Source organism: Aedes aegypti, chromosome 1, assembly GCF_002204515.2.
Source record: "Aedes aegypti strain LVP_AGWG chromosome 1, AaegL5.0 Primary Assembly, whole genome shotgun sequence".
NCBI classification, from domain to species: Eukaryota; Metazoa; Arthropoda; class Insecta; order Diptera; family Culicidae; genus Aedes; species Aedes aegypti.
The window spans coordinates 275,884,106-275,903,672 of NC_035107.1; the positions used below are offsets into that span (position 1 = coordinate 275,884,106).

Here is a 19,567-nt window from a genome sequence, read left to right on the forward strand (position 1 = left end):
GCTCATTTTACCGGAGTTCCGTGAATTTCACAGTAATCTCAACAGCTGAACAGTTCGGTAAAATAAACACCGTAATTCCGTCGAAATTTTACAGATTACGGTGATTTTTTACCGAATACTGTAAAAATTTACCGTACTCCGATAATTTATTTCACCGAACTGTTCAGCTGTAGATATTTCACAGGAATCCGTAAAATAATTTAAGTGTGTTCTCATCGCTTATGAACACTTCCACAATTATTAACTGAGGGTTTCCTTGCAAATTTACCATGTTTGCATGTATAAATCGTGCGGTATATCAGTAGAGGCATTAACCTAAGAATGCTAATGTCGCTGCTGTACGTGTGACCAACATCTAGTTTGTGCTGCGAAGTGACAGCGTGAGCACCGGACCTCAAAGTGTCAAAGGCAAAAACAAATTATCCTCTATTGTGTGGAATCGATCAATCAATGAAAACTAACAATTAAAGGTAATAATCAGTTATATCAGTTTTGTGACAACAGCGCCACTAGCGTTCTACTACTAATATTTCTGTTGGTACATCGGAGGTACGAAGATTCTCTTTTTCCAGGGAAGTAGAAAAATGTTGAACCTCAAAAAAAAAAAAACTCGACCGATAGTATTCAAACCCAGAAACCTATGATAATTTTCAATTTAAATTTTGTTCCGGTATGCAGCTTAGTCATAGAAAACGATTGGTGAGCACGGATTCTTGTCAAATGTTTTTCTGATGATAACGTTCTGGACAGCACCGTGCCATGCTTAGACGAGGCGGTTTTGGCCCAAAGCTGTGCGCTGCGCCGCATGCTCAAAAATCTCTGGAAGCAGCTCGCGGCGCATATCTCGACTGGACGAAAGTAAGTAAGTGTGTAAGCGATAGAGAGAGTGCTGCTGGCTGGCCTGGGTCTTTGAGACGAATGGGTTTGGGATAGGGAACAACAGGAGGACTTATTGGCTTGCCTGCTGGGAGCTTCTTTGACTGCATAACGGCGGAGACCTCCTCGTCAGAAGCATCGTCGACGTCTTCGCAGTCGTCGCATATGCACACACATAATTACACACATCTCATCTTCGCGCGCCGCGAGCCGTTTGCTGGGCTTTTTTTCGCCTTCTGATATGTATTAATAACATAATATACACATTCATTATTTAGTTGGACCATTTAGTTAATGGTCAGTCAGTCGATCGCTGTCTGCCGAAAGGATAGCAACTCAGTTCGGGGAAAAGAAAATCTAAACCGTCACTAATCGTTGATAGTGCGGCCGGAACTGTTCTAAACCGTGTTTCCTACCTTCTTTCCTGGAGGAGAAAGTAAGCTGTGAGGGAAAAGGATTTTCGTCCTGTTGGGAGAAACTTCATGGATTTGGAGGTGCCTTGTGCGAAAAGAATTCTTTTAAGTGCCATTAATTTTTGGAAAGATTGCGACACAGTGCCAATTAATGAATTGTGATTTGAGGATCAAGTGGTTTTATTTCAATTCCAAGGAAGATATTTTATGAAAAAAAGAGTGCCTTTCAGGATTGAAGATAAAATTCATCAAGCCGTGCTGAGATTCATACAAATAAAAAACAACGAAAAATTGTGCAAAACGAAATTGAATAATCGAAGCATAGCGAAGAGATTAAATCGAAAATTACAAACCAGAAAATAAGAAAGGAGTTGCCGTTTCTAATCGAAGCTGGATTCATCGTAAATGGAAAATTACTATCATTTCGCAAGCTAATGCCAGTGTGTGTAGTGGAAACAGGATCAAAGCAGTAAAAAAACGAGCCGAGTGTAATTTATCTCTAAAACCTACACCGTGGTGCCTGGTTAAGTGCAAGCGAAAGCGGATTGTGAAGCGCCAAAGTTTCTGTGCAAGGATATTCTTTGGCTTGAACCTGCGTGGAAGAAGCCTCGATTGCCCAAAGGCATAGTGAATTGAAAATTGAATTTTTGGATATCGTTAACAACCGAAGGGACTTGCATCGGATACTTCGTTGTGGTGTTGCTGCTTACGGTGATTCTTTTTTATCTTCGGCGATTCTAAAAGGTATGCAAATAATTTGTTTAGAGCTCTTTGCAAATACTTTTTTCAGCATAAAAAACGATGATAAATTTTAAATGAAATTCCGATCGTTTCGCTGCCTAATTTTAATTTAAGTATTTACCCATAAACAAGAACTACAGTATTTAAATCGAAGAAGTAGATTAGTAATTGAATTTGAGGTTACACTTTATCACTTTATTATTAACCGGTTTCAAAGCACTTAACCGAAATTCTTTTTATTTATATTTTTCTTCAGAATTTCATTGAGTTTCTTTCGATTTGTTCAACAATTCATGATGATTGAAGTTTACATCAAATCTTAAATTTCACTCCGAAGTCAATCTTGAACAACAATTTTACTACAAAATGAAGATGAATACCATTGGTGAATAACCAGGATTTGTCATCCAAATTTATGTTTACAATCGACAAAAAAAATTATAAATGTTGGAAATTATTGCTTATTTTTCTTAAAGGATTACTGGTTCTATACTTGGCAAGATATCTTTTGGAAATGTCCATCGATCTCAATTATAATCCTTGAAGTATACTACATATTTTTTGTAGGCTTCCTACACTTGTTTGAATTCTAGGCGTCTTTGTTAAAATACTCTGGCAACCATTATTGGATTCCTGATAAGAACCTTTGTGTATTGCTTGTTTGATTTTTAAGGTTTCTTCCGAAATTTCGGTGGCTTTATTGTAGCCCTGCCCAACCATTTTGAACTGCGGGACAAATGGCAGAAATATTTTTTTTGTGGCGAGCCATATTATGTAATACACTCATGAGATCTAGCAAAAGTCGGTAAATGAAGGACTTTTTTTTTTGAGAAATGAGAAATCGAAAACCAGATAATTGATGCTAAGCATCCTGCCAGATATTGTAAGAGACTTTTTTTTTGAAATCTTTCAATAATTTTACCCAGGAATTTTGAAGCATTTATCATGGATTTTTTAAACCCTGAGGGAAAAATACTAAGGATTTTATATGAATCATGCTCAGAATTCTGCCAGAACCCCAATTAGTATAATGAGAAATGTGTCAAAAACCTGATTAAGCCTTTGTGAATATCTTGCACAGCAGCAAATAAGAAATCTGTCCAAGATTTCAAGAATTGTGCCTAAAATTCCTTCAGAATCCTGCCCAATATTCATTTTGAAATCTTGCCTTGAATTCTTTGGGCTTGCTGTTCTGGATTTAATAAAAAAAAACTGTTCATAATTCTTTTATAAATTCGCCTGTGAATCTGTCACTATCATACCTAGGATACTATAGTAATCTTGACCAGAATTTTACCAAATGGCTGGCTGGGAATCTTTGAATTAGTGTTGAAGATTCTGTGCCAATATTATTCGTGGAAGACATTTTCAGAATCCGTCTGTTTTTTTTCATCATACCGCATAAATCAATCTTGGGCGTTGATAAAATCCTTTATTAGGATTCTGTGAGAATATTAGCCTATGAATCAGTAAAATTGTGTTTGAAAATTTAGTCTTCGATAGTAACGTTTCATTTATAGAATATTTAAGGAAGTCATGGTAGAAAAAAAAATGTTGTAAAAAATTTAACAATATAACTTCTTATAATGAATTTCTTTCGTCAGTAAGAAGAATGAATTTCAAATCAATTTCTTTCAAATCATATTAATATGCAGAACCACTAGAACCGTTACTGAAACTCCGTTCGACAGTGCTAAAAATCCAGCTACAGATTTCTAGGCAATTTAAAGATTGGAAATTAAGCCATTCAATTTAAGTATATATGAAGATTCGTAAAATGTTTTAAATAGTTACTGAGCTAAAATATGAGCTTCAAACTAAAATGAAAACTAAAACTCAGCCTTGGTATGTTTTGACTTCAAGTTGGTACTATCCTGCCGGACTTAATATTAGAAGAATCTTCAAACCCTTCATGGGCCGCAGAAAAAAAGGCCACGGGCCAAATGTGGTCCGCGGGCATACGTTGGGCATCCCTTCTCTATTGTTATATACTTGGCAAGTTACAAGTGAAAATGTATTCCTCATTCCTTGATTGAACTTCGACGGAAGCCTGCATTTTTGCCCCAGATAAAAATTTTGGGGTTCCTCTGGAGAATGTTACAGAACTCTTCTGCAATTACCCGAAGACAACCATCAACGGCTCCAATCAATCATTTGAAAGGTATTTTCCGTAGATGCTTCTAAAAATGTCTCCAAGAATCATTCCAAAGAATTTTCTAGAATTGTTTCGCCGGGGAATCTCTAACAATTCATCTAAGTAGATTTTCAGGAATTTCTCCATGGTAGAATCTGATCTATCAATTAATTCCAATGTATTTGTAAAATTAAAACAAAAGCATTAAAAAACGCCTGTTTAAGAATTGTTTTAAAAACATTTGCTAAGATCTCTAGGAATATCTCTAGATATCCTTTGAAAAGTTCTTGAAGGTATATGCAATAAAAATGGTTTGGCGATTGCTTCCTAAATTTACTAAAATCACTTACATGATTTTTTAAAGCACGAAAAATCTCTTCTAAAACTCATCCAACGTCGAGTTAGTTCTCTAGAAACGTCTTTAGATTTCATAATGTTTATTGTTGAATATTTTACCAAGGATTATTTCAAGGACTCCTACCGGAATCAATATTCAGGATTTCCTCTCAGGTCAGCTCCAATAATTTCCAAAAAATCTAACAGGGATTAATTCAACTCTTGAAATTTGTCAGAAATTGCTCCAGGCATTCCACTGAACATATGTTATTGAGAGATTTTTGTGGTAGTACTCTGATTGGATTTGACTCATAAATTTTTAAAGCTGTTTTAGGACTTACTTGGCGCTTTGTTTGAAGGAATTTCCCCAGCCCTGTCGTCCTGCTTAGTCGCGCTTAGTCGACGACTAAGAAGCTTTTCTCAGATTTTTTTTTAGAATTTTTCACCCGAAGACATAAAAAATAATGTATGAAATCAACAACAATCTAACGCCCCATAAGATATCAATCGAAATTTTCAACCGGTACTTACCAACGCCCTGGAGTAATTTAAACCTATTTGCATAGAATTTCATATATATCATGAGCATATCACCGCCCTGTAGAAAATCAATCGAAATTTACGAGCTGTATCAACGCCCTAGAGTAATTTCACCACATCGAATGGAAATTCCAGGCATTATCAACGCCTTAGAATAATTTGACCTTATTCCACATATATCAAAATCGAAAACTCCAAGCAGTATCAACGCCCTGGAGTAATTTGTCCCATATAGAGCCGTAACATCCTAACGCCCTGTATGAAATCAATTAAACTTTCAAGCTTTTTCAACGCCTTGGAGTAACTTGACCTCACCTTATGTAGACCAAGTGCATCTTTACGCACCACATCACTTGAATGGTCCGAGCATTATCAACGCCCTAGAGGAATTTGGACTCATGCCATGTAAATCAGATGCATCTTAACGCCTAAGGGACAAATGTCAAGATGTATAAATGCCCTTGATAATTTTACCTTGTCATACGTAGATATGGTGCACCTCAATGCCCTGCATCGATTGAAAACTCCAATCTGTATTGACGCCCTAGAGTAATTTAAACTTGTCTCATATAGATCAGCTGCATTTTACGACCCTGTGGGACATTATTTAAAAATTTCAAGCTGCATAAACGCCCTGGATTAATTTGACTTCATCCCATGTAAATCAAGTGCATCTTGACGCCCTGTATGACATCAATCGAATATTCCAAGATTTATTAACGCCCTAGAGTGATTTGACCTTGTCCCATGTAAATACGTTGCATTTGAACGCCCTGTGGGACAATTGTCAAAATATATAAACGCCCTCCTCTAATTTGACCTTGTCTTACGTAGATCAGGTGCACCTCAATTCCCTGTATCGATTGAACATTCCAATCTGTATTGATGCCCTGGAGTAATTTGACCTTGCCTCACGTAGCTCTTAGATAAGGTGCATATTAACGCCCTGTAGGACATCAATTGAAAATTCCATGCTGTATCATCGTCCTGAAGTAATTTGGACTCGTGTCATGTAAATCAACTTTATGTTAACACCCTGTTCGATATCTATTTTCCTTGTATTTTGACCTTGTTGTCTTACGTAGATCAGGTGCAACTTAATGCTCTGTTTCCATTGAAAATTCCAAGCTGTATCAACGCCCTGGAGTATTTTGACCTCATTCTATGTAGATCAGGTACATCCCAACACCCTGTAGGACATAAATTAAAAATTCCAAGCTTTAGCAACGCCCTGGAGTAATTTGGCCTTCTTTCACGTAGTTCAGAAACATCTTAACGCTTTGTATAACATCAATCGATCAAGCTATATCAACGGTCTGAAGTGATTTGACTGAATTCCATATTGATCTGGAGCATATTTACGCCCTGTTGAAAATCAATTGAAATTTCTTAGCAGTATCAACGCCCTGCAGTAATTTGACTGGAGTGACTGACTTATTCTTTGATGATCAGGTACATCTCAACGCCCTGTATGACATTAATTGAAAATTCCAAGCTCTATCAATATCCTGCAGTAATTTAACCTTAGTCCACATTAATAAATTGAATCGTAACGCCCCGTAAAAATCAATCAATTTTTTTAATCTGTATCAACGCCCTGAAGTGATTACACCTTGTTTCACGTAGATAAACTGCAACTTAACGCCCTGTAGATAACCAATTAAATTTTGTTTGCTTTGTGACCTTAACTAATGTATATCAAGTGAAGAGTAGTGTTTGGTTCTTTCCTTTTTATATGTTGTGTACAATATCTATAGTTTGCCCTTTTATATGTTGTGTATAATATCTATAGTTTGCCCTTACTATTTATCAAACGATTGTGCCACTTTTCCTCGAATGTCCTTTCCGCGAATGACAGTTTCCAGAATAACCCTTTTCCTCGAATGCCATTTTTCCGAATGTTTTGTCTCTTCGAGAAGTGATGCAGTTCATGAAGGTGCAAGAATAGTTTTCAGTGTGCGTATCAGAAGACTGGTCCGTTCACTACCCTGAGTTGTGAAATGGGATCCCTTAATTTAATGGATATCACTATGGATGTATGTGCTTGATCCCTAATATTTGGTATTGTTAATGAAAATGTTGGTTAAATTATCTCGAGAAATCCTTCGATAAAATCACGTGAGCATTAAGAAGTCCAAGACTACTCTCGAAGTTTGACGAAATATGGTATAGTTTAAAAATGAAAGAATCTTCAACTTATATGTGCTTATGACAGTCAGTTAATACCCATTTTTTCTGGACCAATAATTTTCATGTGATAGAGATAAATTTCATAATCAAATATGCACAACGAGCAGCATTTTTGTGTTTTCAAATTTGATGAAATAGGTTTGAAAACCATCTGTAATTGATACTTCTAAATTCCAAGATTCACTAATATATCTTTCGAAAAAAATACCGTTTTGCTTCGAAATCCGGACACCTAAGAGGCAGTGCAACTTCATACTTGAATTTCATAAGCAAATTCTTGTATATCTTGAAGCTATCAAATATTTCCAGTGGAAATTTTCCACACCGTACATAGTTCAATTTTTGTTGCTGTGCAAAGAAAAATACAATGTTTGAGGAATATCTCACTACCTAAAATAAAAAAAGTTCCATTGTTTGTCTTGCTTCGAAATCCGGACATCGCTTTCGAGCTGATTCAAATTCCGGACACATTTGCTTCGGATTCCGGACACTCATATTTAATTAAAAACTCAAAGATTTTGTAAGTATTTCATTCAAATAGAATTTTTAGCATTTTATAAGGTTATATCACTTTTAAGGTTATATCACCAGCTTTCAGTATTGACCATTAAACAGTCAAAACTGATGTGAAAAACAAAGACAAATCACACAACTCTCTTCTATCGCCGCATGAGATTCAGTGACGTGCGACATCTGAAACTTAACGAGACATATTCTTTTCAAATTATTTTTTCCGAAACGGAAGGTAACAATTTAGTTTTTTTTTCCGAATGTACTTTTAATCATTTTTACAATCTTCAATTGTCCATTTTGATCATTATGATTAAAAAAGAGGCACATTTTAATTCACATTCTCGGATGTCCGGCTTTTGAAGCAGCTGGAAATCATGCTTCGTAATCCGGACACTTGAAGTTAACCGTTAATAAAGAAATGTTCATATGAATACCGTAAAATTTCACTAGCTGACAACAAAAACATACTTTTTTCCTCTTGTTAGTCAACACAGAAACATATGTTGACTATGAAAACTTCGAGCACATATCCGAGCACCAACCTTAAGAAATTGTTTATCAGGTGGAAAATCGAATGACGATTTCACACGCAGTTTATTTTTATTTTAGTGTTTATGATTTTGAAGCCTACTGCGATACGTTGACATTCACAATAATCATTTAAAATCAAAGAATCGAACTGAGTGTTAACATTACAGTTGCACTTTCTTAAACATGGCAAAAAATAAGAAAATGTTCAAGGTGTCCGGCTTTGAAAGCGTCCAGCAATTTGATGCAAAACGGTACAGAAGATAAAACCAATGCGAAATATATTGAAAACCAGAGAAATTGTTGACTTTTTTCCATATTGTTATCACCTTAACAGCGATATTTTATTTGCAATTTAAGCCATATACCGTTCTGATTCATATTACGGACAGCTTCAAATTCCGGACATTCTACTTTGTATGGGAAACATTTCACGCGAAATGTTTCAATTTTTGCTGTTCAAAAGTTCTCAATTTCAAGCCTCGTTTTAGTAAACTTTTTCCATAAATATCTTTGCAAATTTATAATGCCCAACTAACTTAGATGTCTCTTTGGTGGTTTAACGATTTCGATTGATGATTTGACTGTTCCATTAATGATTATCATGATCTGTCCGGAATTCGATTCAAAGTGTTCGGAATATGAGGCAAATGTGAGGAAGCGTCCGGAATAAGAATCATGAAAAGGCCACACATTTTGATTTATTTAAAATTATTGAAGTTGCGGAAGCGTATTCTTCACCCACCGTTCGAAATAAAAGGGCTTCTGACGCTCGATAGCGGAATCATACAGAATGATTTATTTTGTATGCTCTATGCTGGGTTATATTTCCCTGAGTCCTTAAGTGTCCGTAATATGAATCAAAACGGTATTTGGCTGAAAATCGAACACTTCTTCTTTATGTAAAAAAATAGTTCAAATTTTCTAGATGTTCTGCTTTTGGAAAACTCAAGAAAATCTTAATAAACTTAATTATTTGATTCATTTAAAAAAAAATATCATATATTTCTCTAAGTATGCTTCATATATTACTTTACGTACAAACATTATCAAACATTCGAAACATCGAATCTCAGGTATTGATTTATTTATGTTTAACTTTAAAACTTTTCTTCGCATTATAGTCAAGTCTACATTTTTTTTTCTGGTCTGACATGACTGAGAATACGCTTAATATTTCGTTAAAAATGTTCCGAGTTATCGTTGAGTAATAATCGCTGAAACGAGGTTACCTTCGGCATATATAATTAGAATTACAGTTTGCGTCGTATTTTGCCTAAATTTTATAAAACTAGAGGAGAAGCATTGAGGTTGACTCAAATTGCTGGACCATAGCTTGACAGTTGGCAAAAAAGCTCAGTTTTTGATAAATTCTATGTATTTCTTCTCGTATCTTCTTCTCATATATTCCCTGGAACTTAAAAAAAAAATTAAATTTGAGAGAGACACAAAAACGGTTCTATGTGGCTTTTAGATTGGCACTAGATGATTCCTTTTACACTGAGTGATATGTTCTACAAGACAAAGTTTATTTCATGGATTATGATTTCTATTTGAATGGTACATCGTTATAGTATGACTCTAGGAAATAGTCACATAGCATATACAGTAGGTATTGTTAAGGTAGATTCAATTGATACTAGGACAAAATAACATTCACTTTCTACATCAGCAAACTTTTCAACTAAATAATGTTTAAGCCCATGTACTTGATCTCTTCGTTCCATATTTCAATAGAAATGTAACACAAACTAAATACGTGCAAATGCATTTTGGTTTTCGTTCGTTAGTAATGTATATTAAAGTATTTGTGATATTTGGAATTTTTATATATTAAAATGTTGCCAAGGGTTTTTTGGATTTTCGTTTATGATCTACATAAACTGAAAGTCGAAAGCCCATTGCAACATAACCTCCACCACAGTTGATCCCTATATATTAAAATATTTGTGATATTTCTTATGAGCCGACATCATTAACGCCTGGGAATAGAAGCGCCCTCTGGGCTATAGCAACGCCCCCCTCAAAAAGGGACGACTAAGAAGCTCAAAGTTTACGACGACAGGGCTGAATTTCCCAAGATTTTTTTTTTTTTCCAAAAAATCGATAGAAAATGATTCTAAATATTCCTGAGAAAAGTATTCCTAAAGACTTCTCAAGGAGTTTGCGAAACCGTTTAGATAAATATTAAGAACAGCTTCAAGTTTTAAAATTATCACTTTCAAGGCGTTTAAAAATACTTACTTTCAAGGCTCGTTTAAATAAGCATTTTCCATGGATATTTATGCAAATATCCCCATTTCTCCTTACTCTGGTCAAATAACTGATTGGTTATTGAATTAGCTCGTAAGTCAGTTTAACATATTTCGAAAAAAAATTTCAGGGATTTCATAAACATAGATCTTTATCTGCAGATGGTTTTCAAGAATCTATGACAAAGGGTCGAAAGACTTATAATTGTTGACCTTACGTCCATTCAACCTTTTGTCTCTCAACCTTTTGTCCTTTTGACGTTTTGTCTTTCGACCTTTTTTCCATAAGCCACTTCCAATAATAACTCCCGAAAAACATTTTTTTAAGGAATTTCTCTAAACCTTTCTATGTTAATTCCTGCAGGTATCCAGCTATTTTTTAAACTATTTTTTTTACAGAAACTTCTCTTAATTTTTTTAAAGAGATTTTCCAATTACTCTATGGGTTTCTTATAAATTCCAATCAATGGTTTCTTTAAAAAATAGTTCAACAACACCCCAAGTAGTTTCTCCGGCAGTTATACAAAAAGCAAAGAATCCTCCTATGTTTTTTTAGGGATTCAACAGAAAATCCTTGTTCCTGACAGTATTTCAAGGATTCATTCAGTGATATCTGAAAAAAAAAATCATTAAAATTCTTTGAGGCATGTCGGCAAGGCATGTTGGAGTATCTCTTTAAAAAAAATCTTCGGAGAATTTCTGAAAGATACAGATGACGATTCCCTGGTGGAATCCATGGAAGACCGTTCAAATAAAATAATCAGTAGAAATTTTTTTCGAAATTTGATGGGCAGTGTCGAAAGGCTTACACTCAAATCTCATTCATTGAGTTCTCCTGTGAGAGTAATCTCATTTGAGATCTGCTTCGCAAAACTCACGCATGAGTTTTTGATGCAAAATCACAGCTCATGTGCATGGCGTTGAAGATGATTTGATCATATAACCCGCCGTAAATCTGTCGAATCCAATGTACTATTTACATTAAAAAACTTTGTTATATTTACAGCAAACAAAAAAACAAGGAATAAGGTCTCTAAACTTTGTTTGCTCCAACGCTTGTTAAAACAATAAAAATTCCAAAAATTTCAAAAATGTTTTTTTTATAATTGTCGACAAAATAGCCGAATAAGTGTAGTGCAAGTTGAGCAATATTATTTTGTAAAATCAGGTTTCTCGATTATGAGTCAATTATAATCAATCCTGTGTAACTTAAAAAGAAAATGTGCAAATGCATCAAAAACAGATATGCAGATGCATCATTCCTGAAATTTCCAGAAAAATTGGTTGAAAATTGTGTGCATTCGATTTTTTGAAATTAAATTCTCCACCTGGACTGAAACGGGTTAATTATTCTGAAAGAAGCGTTTGAACTTCGTTTGATATAATTTTCAATTTTCAATAGAATTTTCAAAAAAAAATAACAAAACAATTTTAAAAGGAATTACTTGAACATCGGGTACTCATTCTATTTTCAAATAAATTATTAAAACTGAATTGAATTTCTCAGGATTCTGAAGCGTTTTTTCAGGAATGATTAAGACAGTCTAGTAGTCACAGTAGTTGTAGCAGTATGTGCTGGAAATGTTTTAGCAGGAAGAATATCTGAAGCAATCCCTAAAAAATCTCATTAATGTTCTCAGTTTTCGTTGAACAATACCTGAAGGAAAGTTTTGTGGAATTAGCAGGTAAATTCGTGTAGATATCAATAGTGGAATTCTTTAATGAATGCTTTTAAAATGCCCATAAAAAATCCAGATAAATACTTGAAATGATAATAGAAGGAATATTTGCAAGAGCTCCCTGGAACAAGTGATGTCGCGAACCAAGCAACCAAGAATCATTTCATTGAAAAAACCTTTTGAAAAATTTCCAACTAATGTATAGATGGGTCTCTGGAGTGCATCCTTAGAAAAACGCCCAATGCATTTATTTTTGGGCGTTTTTAAGAATATGTATTGGATGCATACAATATTATTGTCAGAGTCAATTTTTGGGTCAAAATTCCAAAATTTTCTCAGCCCTTATCACGAAAGTGATTCGAAATCGATTAATCTAAATAAAAGCAGTTTTTTTTTTAATTTGAGTTTTTTTTTCTTTCATTGAGTTCCTAAATTTCAACACTTCAATTCTTCTTCAGATTGAACATATTTTTAATTTTATGGAGAAAATATCACCTTAATTACTTATAAAGCAACAAAACTGGAGCATGTCAGTGTTGACATTTATATGAAAATTGATATATGATGCTATTGTTTCGAACAGCACCTTATTCTACTGAACTGACCTGACCCATTATTTAAAAAGATAGTAAATCGATTCTACTATATAGCTCTGAGTTTCATTACCCTGAAGGCAATTGACATGAATACCATGAATCAGAATGTACCATTACTCCGATTTCCATAACACCGAATACTATTACCTTAAAGATACAATAACCTTGAATGCCTACATCGCACAGTGTTTCGGATTCAAAAATTCTTGGCTAAAATTACGTATTCTCAATATTTGACATGTTTTGAGTATGGCAAGTGTTGTGGTACACGTTTCAGGGTTGCAGATCCTGTTTTGAGCAAATATATCGTATTTTAGTTTTCATAGAGCAAAATTCTTACAAAAATGCTACTTTTCATAAATTTTTTGACTCTCAACTTTTTCAAATAACTATCCTACCGTTTAGCCAAACTTAGGCAAGAATAATCTTCCTCAATTGATTGCTTCGTTTCATCGTCACCTTAAATGGGTTGAAAAAATTGTTGCTCTTTGCGCTTTTTGTAATAACTCTTATATGGTACATACATATTTGATCAAAGTTATTAGAAAAAAAGCATAAACGAATAGACAATGGGTCGGTCGATATTGACTTGCGTGAATTAAAGTAAAAAAACTCAAATTTTGAAATATTTTTCATCTTCCAAGGAAGTGCGAATCACGTTCATGATTTGCCACCACATTCAACTCTTCCAGGAAGTGGAATTGTACCCAAATTTAAACCCATATAGTGCGGAATGCAGAAGCCCAAACGAAAACCACATGGTGGAGACTTGTGCCGCTTCTTTGCGGTTTTGCTTGATCCACTGGAACTCAATTTAAAAAATAAATAAAAAGGTTCACTGTGCTCTTGCCCCTTTTGCCACAACACAGGAATGAGGCAAAAATGCGAAAATCCATTCGTTTTGGGATCCCCAAACGCACATACCATCCGTTAACTCTACTGGGAAGATGCTACACATTGTGGTTCCCAGAGCGGACATCGGCTCCTGCACAGGTCACGGAAATTGGCTGGATTTCCACCGAAACCAGGACGTGAATGTGTTTATAAATGAAGTTATTCATGCTTCAAGTGGCGATCATTCTGCCGTCTTGTTTCACATCGATAGATTTTCGTTTTCGCGCAACTTCACATCTCACCCGACAGCAGCCGCTTCTCGGCTAATGTAGTTAGGAAACACGTAGGTACCTAGGCTAGGGTTAACCACTTTGGTAAACAGAAAGGTGTGCAACTGCGCGCACCTCTCGCTATATGTGCCATGGGTACTAACTAGCTGCTGGAGTCCCTTTGCAGAAGGGCCAATCGGTTTCAAATTTCACAAACACTTTCTTTTACCCGGGGCGGTATGTGGTTCGATTGTTGACCGAAAGGGTGTTGAAGGGCCCATCACCGACCGCATCTGACCTGGTTTCCTCCGGATGGGTCAGTGGTGCTCAACTTACGTTTCCTCCCAGCGGCACGGTTTTGCGGAAACCTATAAAAACTATTGTGCAGAATTAAAAAAAAAATGCTCAAGATGTTGCTGTTTGAATTCTAAAATTTTCTGCAAATGCTATGCTTAAAAAAAATACTTGTTGGCTTTCCTGAAAGCGTTAAAAATATAAAAACAATTTCATAGTTTTTCTCAAAGATATCTCTGATAGAACTTTTGGAGGAATCCTTAATTGTATATATTTCAATAAAAATCTGTAATGAAGTTTCTTCAATGGAATCATGGATTTTAGTTTTCTGGAACATGTGAGTAATATCTAAAGATATTGACGATTTCCCAATTTAGAAGAAATACTTGAAATAATTATGAATTGATTCCTGAAATAAATATTGATAGTTTACCTGAAACAATCCCTAAAGAAATTTTGGAAGTAATTAAAGAAGAAATTTGTTGAGCAATTCAATGTACCATTAGTAGAACTGTTAGAAAAATACTTAGAGTTTGTCTAGAGAGTTCAGCAGAAATTTCTCCAGAGATTTTACCTGGAATTGCTTCAGGGATCATATTAGGAGTTCCTCCAGATATTACATCAGAAGTTCTTCTAGGGATTACATCAGGAGTTCCTTCAGAGATTCCACTTGGAATCCCAATAGAAGTTCTTCCAGGGTTTCCATAAGAGGTTCCTCCAGGGATTCCAATAGGAGTTCCTCCAGGGAATACATTGAAAGTTTTTCTAGGGATTACATCAGGAGTTCCTCCAGGGATTTCATCAGGAGATCCTTCAGAGATTTCACCTGGAATCCCTGCAGGGGTTCTTCTAGAAGTTCCTCCAGGGGTTCCTTAAGGAGTTCTTTCGGAGATTTTACCTGGAATTCCTCTAGAGATAGTATCAGGATTCCTCAAGAAATTCCACCAGGAGTTCTCATAGAGTTTCACAGGGCATATCATCAGGAATCCAGGGAATTCATCAGGAGTTCCCATAGGGATCCCGTCCTTGAAGGTTCCTCCAGGGATTACATCAGAAGTTCTTCCAAGGATTCCTTCAGAAGTTTCTCTAGGGATTTCATCAGAAGTTCTACTATAGATTTCATTAGGTGTTTCTGCAGGGATTTCTTCAAAAGCCTTTCCATAGAGAATAATTCTAAGATTCCATTAGGAATACTTTTAACATTTCATTATGGAATGCTCCTGGGATTCCATCATGAACACCGTCTGGGATTCCATCAGAAGGGAGTCCTCCAGAAATTCCTTGTCGGATTGCTCTCGGAATTCCTCATGGGATTTCTCCCGGAATTAATAAAGGGATGCCTGTAGAAATTCCTCAAGAAATTGATCTCGCAATTCCTAAAAAGAATCTTCTCGGAATTCCCACCGGAATATCTCCAATGTTTCCAGAGGGTTATCTGGAATTTATCTAGGGTTTTTACCAAATATTTTCAAGAGATTCCTCACGGAATTCATCAAGGGATTCGTCCTGAAATTTCTTAAGGATTTAATCCTGTAATCTTCAAGGGATTCCTCCAGAAATTTAAAAAAAAATCCTCGTGGAATAGCTCCAGGGATTCGTGAGGGTTATCAGGAATTATTCCGGAGATTTTACCAGAAATTTCTCAAAATGATTTTACCAGCAATTGGGGTACCACCAGTATATCCACCAGAGACTCCATCAAGAGTGCCTCCTGGGATTCATGAAGGAATTCCTATGGGGAGTCCTCTAAGAATTTCTTCAGTGGTACCTTCAAAATTTCTGTTAGGATTTTTTTCTATGGATCTGAACTAAAAATCACCTACTTAAATTCTCCAAGATTTTCTTTAAGGATCCCACCAGAGCTTCCTCCATGTACTTCATCTGAAACTCGCCCAGGTAATTCTCTAGGATTTCAATTAGGATAACCTGCAAGGATTTCAGCTGAAATTCTTATAGGGAGTCCACTAAAAAATCTTTCAGAAACTCCGGAGATTCTTCCAAAACATGCTGAATAAGTTCTCCAAGGATTTCACCAAAATTTCTCACAACAAATTTCTGAAAGGATTTGACTTCAATTCCCCATAAAGATTCTACCACTAATTCCTTCAGGGACTTCACCAGTTTCTCTTATTATTTCACTAGTTATTTTTCGAGAGAGAAGTTTTTCAAGGAATTTCCCCGGGAGTTCTTCCAGGGTTAACACTGGGAATATCACCAGAGTTTTCACCAGAAAAGTCCTCCAGAATTTCGTCAGAGGTTCTACCAGAAAATACTGCCAAGGGTTTTACTAGAACTTCTCTTCTTAGAATTTGTTCAGGGATTATCAAAAATTTCTCCAGCCAACCAACAAATTTCCAAAGATTCAACAAAATTTTTTTTAATGAAAAACTATCAATATTTACGCGAGGGAATCTAATAAGAATTCCACGAAGAAATGAAAATTCTTCCTATCTATACTCTAGATATTCATTCAGAAAGCTTCTACGACATTCCAAAAGATGATTCATCCAGAGAATTAAGCAATCTGGGCGAATCTTTTGGAAAATTTCTGGAAAAATCCATGGAGCAATTTCTTGAACATTTCTTGAAGGAACCACCAAAGAAACCACTGAAATACATGCATCTCCGGAAAAACTTTTAAAGCAATCCCTAATGGAGTTTCAGGATTCTCGAAGGTAATTAATGGTGGATTCCTTGGAAATTATCCTGGAAACAATTGTACCCTTGGAGGAATTTCCGGTAGATTGTTGAAGTAATTCTTGAATAAACCGTAGAATGAATGCCTCTTAGGGTCCCTTCAGGAATTCCAGGAAGAATCATTGAAGGAACCACTAGAGAAATTTTTAAAAGAAATCATTGAGGATTCCCTAGAAGAATTCCCGGAGGATGACCTGGTCGAGCCTTTCAAAAATTTACCAGCTGAATCTGTAAAACAATCTTGATGGAATCCCGTGGAGGAAGTTTTGGTGAATTCTTCTTTTGCAATTTTTCTTATGGTGTCCCTGAAGGCTTTCTGGTAGAATCCTTGAATGAATTCTTGGAAGAATCCCTGAAGTAATTCCTTGATGAATCTTTGGAGAGATTTTGGCAACAATCACTGTGAGGATTCCTGGAGTAAATCTCTGCATGTATTTCTGAAGGAATTTAAGCAGAAATTTCTGGAGAAAATCGTGTAGGATTCCTTGTAGCAATTCCGTTTTGGGTTATGTTTGGGTTTATCACTGAAGGATTTTCGGGCGAAAACTGGGGAGTAGTTCCTTGGGAACACACTAGAAGAATCCCTGGATGATTTTTGATAGGAGGAATTCCTGGTAGCATTTTCTAAGGGAATCTCTGTAGTATTTTTTTTGAGAGGGATTTATTGAGCGATCTCTTTGGGAATTTCTAGAGGAATTCCTGGTTAAATCGCAGAAAAAGAATCTATAAGGAGTTTGTTTAGGAATTCCTGAAGTTTCGCTGGAGGAAATCTCAAATAAATCTTTGGAGGATTTTGTCAATTTAAGGATTCCAACAATAATTTGTATACGGAGATTCTTCCGGAAGTTCAAGCAATTTCTACATGGATTCATCTTGAAATTTCTCTGGGCATTCCTATTAGAATTTATCTGGAGATCTCTCCAAGAACTCCTCCTTGGATTCCTCTGAAAATTCCTCCTAGGATTTTTTTTTTGATTTCTTCGAAAATACCTCCAGGTGTTCCTGGAATAATTCCAAGGAATCCCTTTGTGGATTCAAGGAAACCCTTCAGATCCCATAAAGCAGTCCCTTCAAGGATTCTTTCAGCAGTCCCTTCAGGATTTCCTCCAGGAGTCCCTTCAGGGGTTCGTCTAATTGTGAGTCCCTTTAGTGATTCTCTCAGGGATTCCTTCAGGACTTACTCCAGGAATTTCTTCAGGACTTCCCCAAGGAATTCTTTCAGGAATTCCCTCAGGGATTCCCTTTTGACATCTTTTGGGAAATTCTACAGAATATATTAAGGGAAATCCTCCAGGGATTCCTACAAGAAGTGCGTCGGCGATACCTCCAGGAGTTTTTCTAGTAATTCCTTTAGAGGTTTGCTTACTAACTCCTTCAATGGTTCCTTTCAGAATTCCTCCTGAAATTTCAGCATTGCCTAAAGGTATTCCTCCTGGAATTACTCCAAGGATTCATCCAGGATATCCTTTAGAAATTTCCTCCTCCATGGTTGACTGCAGGTATTTCCTCCAACGATGCATCCAGTGATTCCTCCTGAAACACCTAAAGAGATTTTTTCGGTATTTTTTTCCAGGATTTCTTTCAGAGATACTTCCTGAAAGTTTCCCAGTCATAACTCCAATGATTTTTGCAAAATTCAGTAATTCATCCAGGTAACCTTGTTGAAGTTCCTTCAAAGTTTCCTCCAGAAACTCCTAGAGCATATTCTCCAGGGACTTCTTCCCCTAGGAATGCCTCCTACAGGGATTCCTTTAGGATATTCCTGGATCAAGAAATACCTCCAAGCATCCATTCACGGATTCATACAGAAATTCTTCCAGTAATTACACTAGAGATTTTTTCGGAAATATTTCCAGGACTATTTATCAAAATCCCTTCCAGGGATTCCAACATAAGTTCTTCTAACGATTCCTTCAGAAGTTCCTACAGGAATTCGTCTTGGGATTTGTCAGTTCGTTTAGGGATTTTTTCCACATATTCTTTCAGAGATTCCTCCTATTATTCGTCAAGGGATTCTTCTTAAAATTTATCCAGGAATGCTCCAAGATTACATAAAGAAATCCTCCAGAAGACCTTAGAGAAATGCCTTATGACATATTTAGATGGTTTCTCGGAGAACTATTTAGAGCAATCCCTGGGGAAGTTTCCTGAGAAACAAATTGCGGAATGACTGATTGAATCCCTTTTGTGTCACGAAAAGGATTCTTCCAAGACTTCAAGGCTTCCTACGGGAGTTTATTCAGGGATTTCTCAAGGATTTTATACAAGATATTCCAGGATTGCTCAAGGGATTCTTCAAAGCATTGATCTTCGGATCCCTTTCTTCTAGGGATTACTCAAGAGATTTTCCTGAAATATTATGAGGATTTTTTTTTTAAATTCACTATAAGAATTTCTCCAAGAATTATTCCAATGATTCTTTCATGTAATTTTCCACGCATTCCTCTATTGGTTTTCCAGTAATGTATCTGGAGATTTTTTTTACTTGCTCTTTCAGGAATTCATCCAATAATAACAACTGAGATTCTTCCGAAATTTTGGATTTCTACCTGAAGGAAATCCTAGTGAAATCCCCGGAGGAGCCTCTGGAAGAATCTCTGGAAATACTTCTGAAAAAATGCTTAGATTAAATCCTGAAAGACCTCCTGGAGATATTACTGAAGGAACTCCTGGAG

At 35.9% G+C, this 19,567-nt stretch overlaps 1 protein-coding gene across 5 annotated transcripts in view; it reads left to right on the forward strand.

Annotated features, from left to right (window-relative positions):
• Positions 1 to 1,021: 1,021 nt before the first annotated feature.
• Positions 1,022 to 19,567, forward strand: part of LOC5572409 (papilin) — a 352,322-nt gene continuing 333,776 nt past the window's right edge. For 3 of the 5 annotated variants that reach the window (XM_021837871.1, XM_021837872.1, XM_021837875.1), the window contains exon 1: positions 1,024 to 2,033. The gene's annotated coding sequence lies outside the window, so the exon portion shown is untranslated. Of the gene's footprint in view, positions 2,034 to 19,567 lie in introns of all 5 variants that reach the window. The other 2 variants (XM_021837874.1, XM_021837873.1) reach the window with 2 other exon arrangements.